Below are 16,353 nucleotides of genomic sequence, written 5' to 3' on the forward strand. Positions count from 1 at the left end.
ATGGTATATATTATATTCTTCAGGTGCTTATGTAGCAAAACTGGTACCCAGGGCTGACCAAACATACACAGACTGTCTAGCTGCCTAGCACAGACTAAGTTCTTCATCTGTTGAAGCCATCCAACCTTCACAGGGCTCTGAGGCTCCTTGCAATAAGGTCTTAGTTTTCAAGACCTCATCTCTGTTTAGCAAAAGCCTGGGATACAAGGCAATGGTTTGTGGAGGAGCAGATCACAATCACAACCACCCAAACTTGGTTTTCCATGTTTGCTTCATCTAAAAAGGAATTTACATCTCTAGCAAAATATAAAAGAAACTTAGCCTGTAACAGGTAAAAGGAGATCCAGGGATCTAATTTGAACACATAGCTTGAGGATACAGGGTATTATTGAAGAAAAGGAAAATGTCAGAGGTGAAGCAAAAGAATCAGTTTGGGCTGTAGTAGAGTCCATAATCCAGGGCTGGGAAGGCTAATTCTGTGCCTTCAGAAAATGCACTTTAGAAATGCATGAGCCTCAAAACGGAGAAGGGATCTTGTCTCTGGGTAAGAGGAAGACTGCAGAGTTCAGCTCAGAGGCATCCAGCAAGTTCACTTCAAGAAACAGTGGACACCCAGGCAGGTTGAGAAAAATAGGTCAGTATGATCACTGACAAGAAATCAAAACAATGATGCAGAAATAAGCCTTAAAGCTGGAGAAAAATACTAAGCGGTCACAGGTTGTGCTTTAATAATTTGTGGACATAATTGTCTGACCTTGACACTCATGTAGTAAACCAAGGTTATACACTGATCCAACCACATAGTCACTGAAACAGCAATGCTGTTCTCTTTTTGTGATTACTGAGTTGTAGGTTAAATGACAGCTTAAAAAGTTGGGTAAGACAGGAAAAATGACATTATAGAGGAACTTTATATGTCCTTTCTTAGGTAAGAGGTGACTTAATCTAGGCCAGTTGGATCCTTTCACCCAGGAATTTGAATCAGCAAAAGCTATGTTCAACAGGGGTGATCTGAAGAGGTTATCCATGAGTTTCCATGACTTAAATCTCTACACAGGTGCTCTGGTGCCTGACCCTCACAAAGCTGGGATCATCAGCTTTCTCTTTGATTTTCATAGACTCTCAATGTCCTTCAAACAGATTCTATTATTATTATTATTATTACTTTTTTTTTTGCTTAGATTGGCCATATGGTATGTCTTTCCATTATTCAGAGCTTGTTTTGTGCCAATCAGTAGAGCTTTATTCATGAAATTTGTTGTAGTAGTTCTATGTGAAATGTAGTCCTTTTTTGGTTAAATTTATTACCAGTTATTTTATGATTTTGTTGCTAATGTAAATGGAATTTTTTTTCAATTTCCAGTTCTAATCAGTAATTGATAAGATAATGAAAGGCCATTTTTGTGTATTTATTTTGTATGTTGTCAACTTAATTTCTCATTAATTCTCTTTTCCCCCACCCTATCGAGTTTTCTAGGAATATAATCATATTATCTGCATACAAAATAAGTAATTTGGTTTTTTATAGTTATAATGAGTATTTCATCTTCATGTCTTATTACCTTAGTTATAATCTTCAAGAAAATATTAGGAAATAGTGGAGAAAACAGTCATCTTTGCCCAACCTGTGGTTTTAATGGAAATTTCTTCAGTATTTCACCATTTAGTTTGATGTTTACTGTTTAAAAAATTTTTAATATGCTCTGTATCTTGAAAAGCATATATAACACATATGTAGAGTTAAACAAATAATTAAAAAGCAAAAATCTATGTAACCACTATATAAAGAAAATGTTTTTTAAAGATTAAGAAATAATACATTACCAGCACTGGTAATGTATGCCACTCTGCTGTAAGAACCCTGTTTCTTCCCCTCTTAATGATAACTCAGGCTGCCCTAACATTTTTACTGATTTCCTTACTTTCTTTATATGGTTTTAACATTTGTATATGCATCCCTAAATAACATAGTCCTGGTTGCCTTTATTTGAACTTTATATGGATAAAATAATGCTTTATGTATCATTTTATTCAGTATTATATCTGAGACTCATGCATGCTATTCCCTGGGACTATAGTTTGTTTTTGTTCCTTGTATTCACTTCACAATATGGATATACGAAAATTTTATCTTTCTATTTCTATTGCAGATGGCCATTTGAGCTATTTCCTGCATTTTGTTATTATAAACAGTGCCACCATGAAAATTCTTATGCATTTACCTTGATGCCATGAGTATGAATTTCTCTAGGAAAAATACCTAGAAGTGGATTTCTGGGCTGAATTAACTTTACCACATACCGGGGAGCCAAAACTTTTTCCAAAATGAGAGTTGTCATTGTCCGACATCATTGCCAATACCTCACTTTATTGAACTTCTTTTTTTTTTAATTTTTGCCATTCTGATGTCTGTTTAATAATATTTTTCATTGTGGTTTAATTTGCATGATTACTGTTAAGGCTGAGAATGTTAGAGATTTGGAATTCTTCTTTTGTCAAGTTTCTGTTCTACTCTTTTGTCCATTTTCCTACCAGAATGATATTTTTTTCTTTTAATAATGTAGGGTTCCAGGGTTTTGTGTTCATATGTGTGGCAAATATTTTTTCCACTTTGTGATTTGTCTTTTCATTCTTATAAGGTAGTTTGATAAATCAAAGTTCTTAATTTCAACATAATTTTCTTTATCAATCATTTTGTAGTTAGTGGTTTTTATAAAAAGCCAGTGTAGTTCTAGTCCAAACCCAAAAACATGAGAACCAGGGGTGCCAGTGGTGTCTAAGTTTCAATCGGAATCTGAAGGCCTGAGAACCAGGAGCACCAATGTCTGAGGGCAGGAAAAGATGGATGATCAGCTCAAGCAGAGAAGGCAAAGTCATGCTACCTCTGCTGTTTTGTTCTATGTGGGCCCTCAACAGATTAGATGAATGCTTACCCATATTGGTAGGGCAGATCTTCTTTACACAGTCTACCAGTTCAGATGCTGATGTCTCCTGGAAACACCCTCATAGACATACCTAGAAATAATGTTTTACCACCTATCTGGGTATCAAACTGATACATAAAATTAATCACCACACCAGCTTGTATGCAGGCATGCTGGCCTATTTGATGTCAGTGAATATCATTAGGTCAGATGAATGGATGGCTTTGATTGTCTCCATCCTGGATCATTATTTATTTCTGATTCCTTCTTTATTGTAGGCCCCTTCTTTATTGTGTACCTTTATGAAAATTCCGAGAAAAAAAGTGAGCACATTGGCCATGTACCCGCTTCTGCTCTAATCAGCCCTGCTATCTCCTCAGATGGTGCCAAGATCCCTCTCTCAGATTATTTTGGATAGAAGCCTGTACATGAAAATCTTTTTCCCCAGTCTCTGATTCGGTGAAAGTTGTTTTGCTTCGAAGTCCAGATGAATAACTAAATTCAATTGAAATGCATTTTCCCTGAAAACTTGCCTACAAAAATCTTTCTCCTTTAGCAATAATACCCCTCTTTCCTGGGCAGAATCACACAGCTTTTTCTTGCCTTGAGGCATTTTTATTGTCTCAGCATCCTCTGCAGAGCTGCCTTCACCTCCAGTTGTGTGTGTGTGTGTGGGATTCAGCAAGGATGAGATCACACCATACTGAATGGAGACCATTCACTCTAACACGGAGCCTGAGGCAGGGGTGATGTACCTGAACAGAGCCATCCCACAGAACCAGAGCACCACAGTGAGGTGGGAAGAGCAGGTGCAAAAGGCTTTGCCTTGGCCCTCAGAGGAGCAGATGCTCAGAATGGCAGAAATGATTCTGGAGCAAGAGGAGGATTAGGGGAAGTGTCAGCAGCCCTAGAAATGCACATGACACAGCTAGAAGAATCTTGCTGACAATGGGATCAGTACAGGACAGAGGGAAGAGTGGAGATAGCTCACAGCTGAAGTGTGGGATGATGTTGGACCCACAGAGATGTAGTTGTGGATTAAGAGACTATTCATCAAGAAAATCAGAAATCCCACTGCCCAAGCTACATTTCTAATCACAGTACAGAAAGGTCTGTTTACCACCATCAAGTAGATCAGAGGGTGGCAGATGGCAACATGGTGATCACTGGCCATGGCTGAGAGGAGACAGGGTTTTGTCCCCCAGGAAGAGTGAAAAAGAAACTCTGAGGGATGCAGCCCCATACCAGGATGTTTTTCTTCTGAGACTGGAAGTTCTGTAGCATCTTGCATACAGTTACTGAGGAGAAACTGAGGTTCAGGAAAGATAGGTGTCTGAGAAAGAAGTACATGGGCTGTAGATGTGAGAATCAGTCCTGATCACAGGATCATCATCAGATTCCTCATCAAAGTCAGGAGGTAAATCCCCAGGAACAGCACAAGAGCATGGTCTGGATCCCAGAAGGATAAACTCAGTAATAATACCAACATTTTTCATGGTTGCTTAGAGATTCTGTCCCTCAAAAGAAATGAATGATTCCACACTTGATCTGAGTCATTCTCAGTGAACAGAAGTTTTCTATTCACAGATAATATATCTCTTTACCGATGGAATAAAATGGAAAACTCAGGATAAGTGTCTTCTCAGATACAATCTCCTCACTTGCCCTTTTTTTCTAACTATTAGCACTGTCTTGTCATGCTTTCTATACCTTTGCCCTATTTAATTACTCTTTAATGAATATTCCATGCACATGCAAACCAGGTTTGTCCTGGAGTCAAAACGAGAGGAAACAGCCCCATGGCAAAGCCTGGAAAACTCTCTATAATTAAGGGCTGGGAGGCTCATGGGAAAGTGATTCCTTCTCAAAGTAGTAAAATCATAGACTCACAAGATGTGAGGGCAGTGTCATGGTGGACTTCAACCCCTTCGTTTTACAAATGAGGAGAATGCACTGCCTAAGGTCTCATAGCGAAGTGATGTCAAGTTTGGGACTACTCCAGATGTTCCAACTAGTCTGCTATGCTTCCTAGTGTACCACACTTGGTGGCTTTGAATTGATTGTTACAGGTAAGTCTTCTGTGGTGTTGGGGTCATGAGCAACCTTCCTAGTAGGGAGTTCACCTAAATTATATCCCAGTATTCCTTGGCTCTGATATTTCACCAGTGGGCTCTGCAGTTCTGTGCTAGCTGCTACTGAAGTGTAAAGAGCACTAGTCTTTAGTAATAACCTTAGTCTGAGTATTGGCTCAAACATTCTAGTGGTTATCATCTGGGAAAAGTCACTCAGTTTTTTTAAGCCTTACCTTATTCATTTGTAAAATTGGGTCAATGTAACAAATACTTTTATAAACCAGATAGCCCATGATATGCTGCACAAAAAAAATCAAATTTTTGTGTGTATAACAAAGATTGACATAGAATATTGAAAAATAGAAATCATTTCCCTATTGCCCATAGTAAGCTTATGGACATTTTTAAGAGTTTCTCTGATGTTGTAAAATTACTTTTCCATTGAATACTTATTTTATTTGTAAAGAAAAGGCATGGAAACTCTCAGGAAAACTTAGCCTACCTTTGTTTTCTCCAGAGAGAAAGATGAAAAACTGGACTGAAGTGAGTGAAAAGCCTCAGGGTAAAGCAAGTCAAACTCCTAAAGAGCAAATTGTTTTCTTGTCTCTTCCCCATCACTAGCTGGCATCTCATTAGTTTGACTTTACTTGGGTACATGGGACTGATGTGATGCCCCTTTGAAACCCCACAGACCTAGGATCACAGAAATTTTCAAAATGTGTTGAATGGAACCCTATATATTTTGTCATAGTGCTTTAGGGGTCACCCTAAGAGTCAAAGGGGTGAGGACTTAGAGGGTGTCTTTGGGACATAACATCCATCTCAATCACCTCAAGAAGCACTTCAACTGAAGTTCCATAACTAGGAACTTTCCAAATCCCAGTGGACAAGACATTCCATGTCCAGAAGAAATAAAAATGTCTATTCTGCACCCTTTTCATTTCTAATCTTCCAGGAAATCTTCCTACTCTTCATCTGGCTTTGCAGCCAATAAAACATTCCCATATAAAATAAAAGCCTTTTTGCTTCTTCAGAAAGGACACCATCAGTAGAACAACAAAAAAAAGCCATCCTACAGTATGGGAGAATGTATTCATAAAAAACATATTCGACAAGGGGTTAACATCCAAAATACATAAAGAACTTACATGCCTCGTCACCCAAAAAGCAAATAACTTGATTAAAAAAATGGGCAGAGGAGATGAACAGACACTTCTCCAAAGAAGAAATTCAGATAGCCAAGAGGCACATGAAAAGATACTCCACATCACTAAATATCAGGGAAATGCAAATTAAATGAGGTATCACCTCATACCAGTTAGAATGGCCAAAATCCAAAAGACAAGGAAAAACAAATGCTGGTGAGGATGTGGAGAAAAGGGAACCCTCCTACACTACTGGTGGGAATGTATATTAGTTCAACCACTGTTGAAAGCAAAATGGAGATTCTCAAAAAACTAAAAATAGAAATACCATTTAACCTGGGAATTCTACTCCTAGGAATTTACCCAAAGGAAACAAGATCTCAGATTCAAAAAGACATATGCACCCCTATGTTTATTGCATCACTATTTAAAGTAGCCAAGATATGGAAGCAACCTAAGTGTCCATCAGTAGATGAATTGATAAAGATGTGGTATAGATACACAATGGAATACTATTCAGCCATGAGAAGAAAACAAATCCTATGATTTGCAACAACATGGATGGAACTAGAGGGTATTATGCTCAGTGAAATAGGCCAGGAGGAGAAAGGCAAGGTGCAAATGATTTCACTCATTTGTGGAGTATAAAAACAAACCAAAAACTGAAGAAACAAAGCAGCAACAGACTCACAGACTCAAAGAAGAGACTAGTGGTTACCAAAGGGAGGGGTTGGGGAAGGGGATTGAGGGGCATTATGATTGGTACACATAGTGTGTGTGGGGGTCACAGGGAAGACAGTGTAGCACAGAGAATGCAAGTAGCGACTCTGTGGCATCTTACTATGCTGATGGACAGTGACTTCAGTGGGGTATGGGGGGGACTTGATAATATGGGTGAATGTAGTAACCACAGTGTTTTTCATGTGAAACCTTCATAAGAGTGTATATCAGTGATACCTTAATAAAAATAAACTGAAATAAAAGCCTTTATTTTTTGTCCAGAACTTGGTACACACAGGAACAGAACAGGAAGCCTCCAAATGGACAAAGGGCAATAGGCCTAGTGTTCCAGCTCAGCCATTACCTACCTAACTGGAGGTAGAAATGTCTGACGTTGAGAAAGCTACTTCCTTAATCTGGGTCCAATTTCCTCCTGTGTAAACTGAGGGGCTTGGACTCAGATGTTCTACAGATCCCTCCCATTGCACGTATATATGTGTTAAGTCTTCCACCAACCACACTGAACAGGGATGCTCTGGGTCTGATGTTTTCTGGATTTCCAGCTAGGCTGCATGCCGCAGGACAGTTTCTGGAAGGAGACCTGGCTGTAGCAGCTGGATGAGAGCTCCGGCCAGGTCCCATAAAAGTGAACTTTGTTTCCCAGCCAGTAATGTGATCACAGGCAGATACAGACAGGCAGTGGTTAAGAGCAAAAGCGCTCTAGTGTGGGTCTTTTTTTGGAGCTAGTTTTCTTAAGACTTAGTTTTCTCTTTTTTTTCTCCTTCTACTCTGGGAGAGCTCCTGGCCAGTTTGTGCGACTTGTACTTCTTCTTTCATCAAATCCCTGGGGGCCTGCCCCAGGAGCTCCCTGGGGAGGAGTGATAAGAGGGGATTCAGGAAACGTTGACTGTCCATGGTAGAGGAAGCATTATCCAGAGTCAAAGGGGCTACTGTTCCTGGGACAGAGTGGCTAACGACATGCCTGTTGCCAACAGAGATCTCGCTGAGGGCACAGATGTACAGAAAGCTCCTGGCCACAAATTGTTCTACTAATTCAGAAGCAGGGGATTAGGAGATTCTGTAAAGGATTTGTGTTGTCTCTGACAGCTCTTGGACTTTGAACAAGAATATGTGCATGCACACACAGACACACATAGATCCAGGTCTATGCAGTTTGAAAGTTCATTACTCCTATGAAGCCATTTACTCCTTTCTCAACCTTCTTCTCTAGCTCTCAGCTCTGGCTCTTGCCTCCCACTTCATAGAGAAAATGTTCCTTTCTCTACTTTAATTTTATTGACTCTCTCTCTCTTTATTGGGCTTGCTAACCTTAAAAATAAAATAATCAGTTAATTTACTAGCAAAAATAAGTTTATTTGGGAACTGAAAAGAATCGCAATTTGGGACAGGCAAGTTATGGCAAAACCGTAGACAAGTCTGGAGAATGAAGGAGAGGAACATTCTTTTACAGAGGAAAGGGCAGAATTGGGAGGGCTGTTTAAGCAAAAAGTCCACTGGAGTAAACTTGGGAGTTCCACATGTCATGGCTTCTCATTGGCTGAATTGTGACAGTTTTTGATTGGCTGGGCTGTGGCAGGAAGGTAGAAGGCAGACACCTTTCTTCCTCCTGCTGGGTAGTAAAGTAGCTAAAACAGTATTGACTTGTAAGGCATTCTCTTCCAGAGGGTCTGAGATTATGAGAAGTGGTGGGCATGAGAAATTCCCCTTTAGACCTCCTGGTGCCATATCAGTGAGTTTTCCCTTAATTAATTTTCACAGGTTTTGGCACTGGTTATTGTTTAACTTTTTCCCACATAAGAATATAATGGGCAGAATTAAAGCTTTCCTAGGGAGTTTGCTTTCCTAGGACCAATCTCATTTGTCCTGGAAGTGGCTGGAAGGACCTACTATGCTAAGGAAGTATGTGGTGAGTACAGACACAAGAAAGGGTGAAACCAAAACTTTGGTTTACCTCTATAAACTACAAGTTACTCCTCTGTAACCAAGACTGGAGAGAATCTAACTATCTGGAGTATATAAGAAAGCATATCAGATTCCAGGCTGCTTGATTTCCCAGTCACTTCCTGTCTTTCCTTCTCTTTATACCAATTGTCCTGTGAAGGGGGTGGGTGGTGGGGGGTGGAGAGGAGGACACTCTATACTGCAGTCTCTTTCTCATTCACTGCTCAGTCCATTGTCATCTTTCTTTTTTCTGCTCCCTCTACTGCCCCTAGGGACAATTCACCCACTATATCCAGAAGCCCAAGAGAGACGTAAAGACTATGGTCAACTGCTGAGCATTGGTGGATTCAGGTGAAGGCTTTTCTTTGGTCCCCAGGAGAGTGGATGACCAGAATGACTCTGGACCTGGATAACAGGATGAGGAACACTTTATAAGTCCAAGGAATAGAAATGACCTCACAAAAATTACCTGTTGATGGTAAGATCTGTGCTGGAAGAAGGAGTGGAGGCAGCACAGAGTTGAAGAAAATCTATTGGACCAACAGAAGGGTAAGTTCAATGTGTCATTCAGCTAAGGACCAAGTTAGTCTATGATAACAAATGACCCACAAGTTCAATGACTAACAACACTAAAGATTCACTTCTCATACTACATGTCCGTTAAGATAGCTGCAGCTTAGTTACTACACAGTCTTTACTTCAGGACCCTGGCTTTCAGGATGGCCTTGGGAGCCACAGTAGCTGCTGCACTTGAGCATTACGGCAGTAATAATTCCTCTAGTGACAATGGTGTGAGACTGAGCCTTCTGAGTGTACTTGGATGGTTGGAGAAAGAAAATGACAAGATTAGGTCCTTTAACTCTCAACTCACTCAAGTCAGCATCTGAGAACCAGAGAGCTTTCCTGATGGCTCTAAAAGAAACTTTTATACTTTGTTAACATAGGGATCAAGTTGCTATAACTCAGGCACAAAATTTAATTGCTTAGATTGCTGAAACACAGTGACAGTTAAACTAAGTCTTCCAAAGTTAATTAAGTGAAAATTAGGGCATATCCTGGAAAAGAATGCAATTATGGAATCCTGAACCTTGGAATAGGGACATATGATTGGACCTAGATGGAATTGCCATTATTGAACCTTCATCACATTAAGCTTCCCTTGCCATGGAGTCATTTGTCCTCTAGTATTTAAGGAGACTAGCCTTATTTTGCTTGAAAACCCTGGGATGATTTCACCCTGGAAAGATTCCTTGAAAGGAGATATTCATTCTCCTCAAAATCTACAAATACCACATGGGGTCAAATCTTAGTGTGCTCTAGGGGGACAGGTACACAGTATGATCTAGTAATGAATGACTGACACACCAAAGGAGTTGCAAACTTTGCCAATGTATGTCAGCATAAGCTTGGCAAATGTGTGGGAGTGGATTCTGAAGGTGTTGGGTCAAGGAAAGCAGAATACAACACCAGATTTAATGTAAGAACTTCACTGATATAGATGCACTTAATAGAGATTCTGGATTTAATCAGTCAACTAATGAAACTGAAGGTAGTTCTAGCCACTTACTTGGCTGTCTTCATATTGAACTCAATAGGCTACATTTAATATGGTTGAGATGCCAGAGTGTCCTTGGTAGGAAATGGAGGAGGGAATCAAAATATTTAGACTGAATTTATCGAGTGAAACTGTATTTCATGAGAAGGCCCAAAAGACTCTTCCTTTACTAAGACGTTGAGAACTATATTAGTAAAGAGAGTACCTGTATCATTGCAAAGCTGTTTTTGATAAGATAACTTTTGTACACCAGGTATGACTATGGGGGATGCCACGTTGAGGTGGGCTTCCTGATTTAAGTGGAATGATGGGATTACAGAGAGTAGAGTCTAAGTGGCAGCACTTAGCTTCCAAAGACAAGGTGGGTGCAGTGCTGAACTCATACTCAGAATTCTGTGGCTCTCAGATATCTTCAACACTGGCTATTGGTTACAGTTTCTGTAGGAACAAAGTATATGGACAGCCTACTAGAGTATTTCTTAAACAACAGGAAAAACTAGATCTGGTAGCCAAGGCCTGCTTGAGTCACCATAGTATAGAGTCATGGCCTTTCACTCAGTTCTCAGACCTAGTCAATGCACACACCCAGAGCCCCTTGATTAAAGGGAGGGCAGATCTCCTTGAGGAAGGACCCCATACCACTGTTCCAAGAACATACTATAAATCTTCCCCAAACATTTCCCCAGGAGGAACTGTGGCCTTTTACTAGAGTGACTATACATTGGCAAAAAAGGAAACAGCCAGATTTTTGTGGATTGGTAGATACTGGCTCTAAATAGATACAAATTCCTGGGGACCCAAAACATCACTGTGGTCCACCAGTCAAACTTGGGTTGAAAATTATGAGATGATTGATGGAGTCTTAGCCTAAGGCTGTTTTGCAGTTGACCCAGTTGGTCCACAATCCACATTGGTTATTTCTCCAGTTTCTGAATATACGATTGGAATAGACATACTTGGCAAGTGGTAGAATCCCCACATTGTCTCTTTTATGCAAATGATGAGGGTCATTATTGATGATAGGGCCAAGTGGAAGTCTTTGGACCTTTCTCTCTCCACTTCCACCTACAGAATGACCTAGAAGCAATCCAGCATCTCAGGGGAACCACATCAAAGACTTGAAAGCATCAGGAGTGGTGATACTTATCAAATACCCATTTAACTTATCAATTTGACTTGTGCAGATGTCAAATGGATCTTGGAAAATGACTACAGTTTGCCATGAACTTAATTAAATGGTGATTAACATTTCAGTAGCTGTGCCAGATATAAAGTCTTTACTCGCACAAATCAACATGCCCCAACACTTGGTGCACAGCTATTGTCCTGGATAATGACTTTTTCTCCATACCAAAATAGTTTGCTTTGCATACTCAATGGTGAACAGTTGAGAGATTTTCCTCTAAGATCAGGAAAAAGACAAGGGGCCCACTCTCACCACTATTCAATACAGTACTGAAAGTTCTAGCTAGAGCAATCAGGCAAGAAAAAGAAATAAAAGGTATCAAAATTGGAAAGGAAGAAGTAAAATCATCTCTATTTGCAGATGACATGATTCTATATATAGAAATCCTAAAGACTTAACCAAAAAATTGTTAGATGTAATCAATAAATTCAGTAAAGTTGCAGGATTAAATTAATACACAAAAATCAGTAGCATGTCTATACACTAACAATGAACTTACTAAAAATTAATTAATAGCATTTATTTATAATAGCATCAAAAACAAAAAAAGTACTGAAATCCTAGCCAGAGCAATTATTAAGACAAAGAAGTAACAGGCATCTGAACCAGAAAGAAGAAGTAAAAATGTCTCTCTTTATCGATGATACGTAGAAAAGCCTAAAGATTCCACCAAAATGTACTTAAACTAATAAGCAAATTTAGTAAAGTTTCAGGGTACAAAATGAACAAACAATAGGTCAGCTGCATTTCTACATACAAAAAATGAACTATATGAAGAAGAAAAGAAAATTCCTCCTTCAAAACCTTCAAGAACAGTTAAAATTTAGGAATAAATTTAACCACAAATGAAAGAGCTGTACACTGACAATTACAAGAAACAAACTGAAGAAGATACAAATAAATGGGAAGGCTTCCTATGTTCATTGATTGGAAGAATCGATACTGGTGGGTTTTTTTCTTTTGAGTACTATCTCAAATTTATTGCTTATTTCCTTAGGAAGAATGTCTCTTTTTACTCCCACTCTTAAATCCTGACAGTGTAAACCTAAAGATTCCTATGAAAGCATATTTTTAGATCTATTTTGCTAGTGGTGCCCAATGGTACATTTGCAATCTTTTTATGTTCTTCAAGGTTTTGAGCTCCTGCCATGGGGCAGGCACTCTGATATGTGCTGGGAAACAAATGTATATGATTCTGAAATTCATGATAAGGGAATATAGTTGTTTTTCTAGTTAAATTCCTAGATTTAGCCAGGCTATGTGCTGGAACTGCCATCAGCTATTGTCCTGCTGCTTTGGATCTCTTTGAGTTGAGACTAGAGGAAGGTCTTTGACCCTGGGTATAGTAGTAGTCAGGAATATAGCCCTAACCCTGAATCCTTCCTTTTGGAAATGTACAGGTGTTTAAAAAATTATAGAGGAGTGTACCCTTTTTCTTGTCCATACTACCTGGAGAGCCTATGGCTTGGTGTCTAAACTGAATGGCCTGTAAAATCCTTAATTTCTTTAGAAAAGATGAGGGGACAGGTGAACTGCACTGACGAAGAACAACCAGCAGGCTTCAGACTCTGGCAATTCCTTCCTCCAACCACCCCTCCTCCTACCACAGTCCTTCCTATTATTCTTCAGTTTCTCATTTCCAGTCTGGGTATCCAGCCAGGACTTTGGAAGAGTTTGGCAGATAGTTCAGCTTCAGGCAAGCAGAACCATTGCCAGTTTGGCCGGAAGTCCCTCACCACACGGAATCATTTATTCTACTTTGCCTATTGCAAAACTGCCATTGGCATGTACTCACATACCACTGCGACTGATGGCATGCTATTTGGGGGCTGGCTCTGTTCCTCTGAATACAATTTTCTTTGATCCAGGTCCAGACCATTCCCAATCTAGTGATTTATTGTGTCATCTTCAATTCACATCATTTATCTTCTTCCTGACTGCCTCAAATTCACCTTTTCCAGTCATAGTCTTTATTTATTTTTGTTGATATATTTTTTATTGATGTATAGTTGCTATATATTATTATATTGGTTTCAAGTATACAACATGGTGATTCAACAGTTATATATACTATTAAATCCTCACCCCAAATCATGTAACTACTGTCAACATACAAAGATGTTATAGAACTATTGATTATATTCTCCATGCTGTACTTCATCCCCATGACTAATCTATATTATGATTGAGATATTGTACCTCTTTATCCCCTTGACCTATTTCGCCCACCCACTGCATCCCTTCCTGCGTGGTAACCACCAGTCACTTCCTAGTGTCTATGAGTCTATTGCTATTTTGTTCATTTTGTTTTGCTTTGTTTTTAGAGTCCATATATAAGTGAAATAATATGGTTTATTTGTCTTTCTCACCTGGCTTATTTCACTTAGCATAATACTTCTAAATCCATTCCTGTTGTAGCAAATGGCAGGATTTCTTTCCCTTTTATGGCTGAATAAAACTCCATTGTGTATATATACCACTCCTTCTTCATCCATTAATCTACTGGTGAACACTTTGGCTGCTTCCAAATCTTGGCTATTGTAAATTATGTAGCATAAACATAGGGGTGCTTATATATTTTCAAATCAGAGATGTTTTTCTTTGGGTAAATTCCTAAAAATGTAATTAATGAGTTGTATATTATTTTAATTTTTAGGTTTTTTTTTTTCTGAGGAACCCCATACTACTTTCCATGGTGGCTGCACCAATTCACATTCCCACCAACAGGATAGGAGGGCTCTCTTTTCTCCACATCTTCACCAACACTTGTTATTTCTTGGGTTTTGGGTAGTGGCCATTCTGACTGGTGTGAAGTGATAGGTCATTGTGGTTTTGATATGAATTTCTCCAAGGATTAGTGATGTGGAGCATCTTTTCATGTGCCTATTGGCTATCTCTATGTCTTTTTTGTAGAAATACCTATTCAGGTCCTCTGTCCATTTTTTAATCAAGCTGTTCTTTTGGTATTGGGGCATATGAATTCTTTATGTATTTTGGAGGTTGACCCCTTATTAGAAATATAATTTATGAATATATACTCCCATGCTGTAAGTTCCCTTTTTGTTTTGTTGATGTCCTTTACTGTATGGAAGCTTTTTAATTTGACATAGTACCATTTGTTTATTTTTGCTTTTGTTTCCCTTGCCTGGGGAGACATGTTGAGAAAAAAATTACTTATGTTTATGTTTATGAGATCTTTGCCTATGTTTTCTTCTAAGAGTTTTATGGTTTCATGTCTTAAACTTAGGTCTTTAATCCATTTCCAGTTGGATGAACAAAGATGGAGGCATCATACTTCCTAATTTCAAACTTCATTGAAAAGCTATAGTAATCAAAATAGTATGGTATTTGCATGAAAATAGACACATCAATGAATGTAACAGAATCTAGAGCACAGAAATAAACCCAAGCACGTACAATCAATCAACATTTGACAAGGGAGCCAAGAATACTCAGTGGGGAAAAGATAGTTTCCTCAATAAATGGTCCTGTTAAAACATATGCAAAGTAATGAAATTTGACCCCTATATTATGCCATTCACAAAAATTAGCTTGAAATGGATTAAAGTCTTCAATGTAAGTTCTGAAATAGTAACTCTTAGAAGAATATATAAGGAAAACCTTAATATTAGTTTGGTGAATAATTTTTGGCTGTATCACTAAAAGCACAGGCAACAAAATGAAACATGAGTGGGACTCTACAAACTAAAAAGCTACTGCACAGCAAGAGAAACAATCAACAAAATGAAAAGGCAACCTATGTAATGGGAAAATATTTGCAAATCATATATCTGATAAGGGGTTAATATCCAAAATAAATAAGGAACTCATACAACTCAATAGCAAAGAACAAATAATCCAATTTAAAGAATGGGCAATTTAAAAATATTCAATTTAAAACCTGAATATTTTTCCAAAGAAGACATATGATAGCCAACATGTACATGAAAAGATACTCAACATTAGTAATCATCAGGAAATGAAATCAAAACCACAATGAGATATCATCTCATACCAGTCAGAATGGCTAATATCAAGACATGAAATAACAACTGTTGGTGAGGGTGTGAAGAAAAGGGGAGAAGTGGGTACCCTCATATACTGTGGGCGGAAATGTAGATTGGTGCAGACACTATGGAAAGCAGTACAGAGGTTTCTCAAAAAACTAAAAATAGAAATACCATGATCCATCAATTCCACTTCTGTGAATTCATCCAGAGGAAAAAACTCACCAATTCAAAAAATATATATGAACTTCAATGTTTATAACAGCACTCCAGACAAGATATGGAAGCAACCTAAGTGTCCATTGAGAGATGAGTAGATATAGAAGATGTGGTATATATGCACAATGGAATATTTTTCAGCCATAAAAAATAATGAAATCTTGCCATTTGTGACAACAGGGATGGATCTAGAGGGAATTATGCCAAGTGAAATAAGACAGAGAAAGACAAATGCCATATGATTTCATTTATATGTGGTATTTAAAAAACAAATCAACAAACAAAAAAACAAAAGAGAAATAGACTCAGAAACACAGAGAACAGACCAGTTGTTGCCACAGGGGAGAAGGTGGGCACAACATCCAACTATAAAATAAATTAGTCACAGAGATGAAAGTAAGCAAAGGAAATATAGTCAACAATATTGTAATATCTTTGTATGTTGACAGACTGCAACTGCACTTATCATGGTGAACATTTAGTCATGTGTGTAATAGTTGAATCAGTATGTTGTATACCTGAAACCAATATAATACTGTGCATAAACCAAATTTCAATTAAAA

General features: G+C 38.5%; 1 pseudogene; it reads right to left on the reverse strand.

Annotated features, from left to right (window-relative positions):
• Window positions 1-3,324: 3,324 nt before the first annotated feature.
• On the reverse strand, window positions 3,325-4,274 carry LOC118914815 (olfactory receptor 8S1-like; annotated as a pseudogene).
• Window positions 4,275-16,353: the final 12,079 nt, after the last annotated feature.

The sequence above is a fragment of the Manis pentadactyla genome, chromosome 10, assembly GCF_030020395.1.
Source record: "Manis pentadactyla isolate mManPen7 chromosome 10, mManPen7.hap1, whole genome shotgun sequence".
Taxonomy (NCBI): domain Eukaryota; kingdom Metazoa; phylum Chordata; class Mammalia; order Pholidota; family Manidae; genus Manis; species Manis pentadactyla.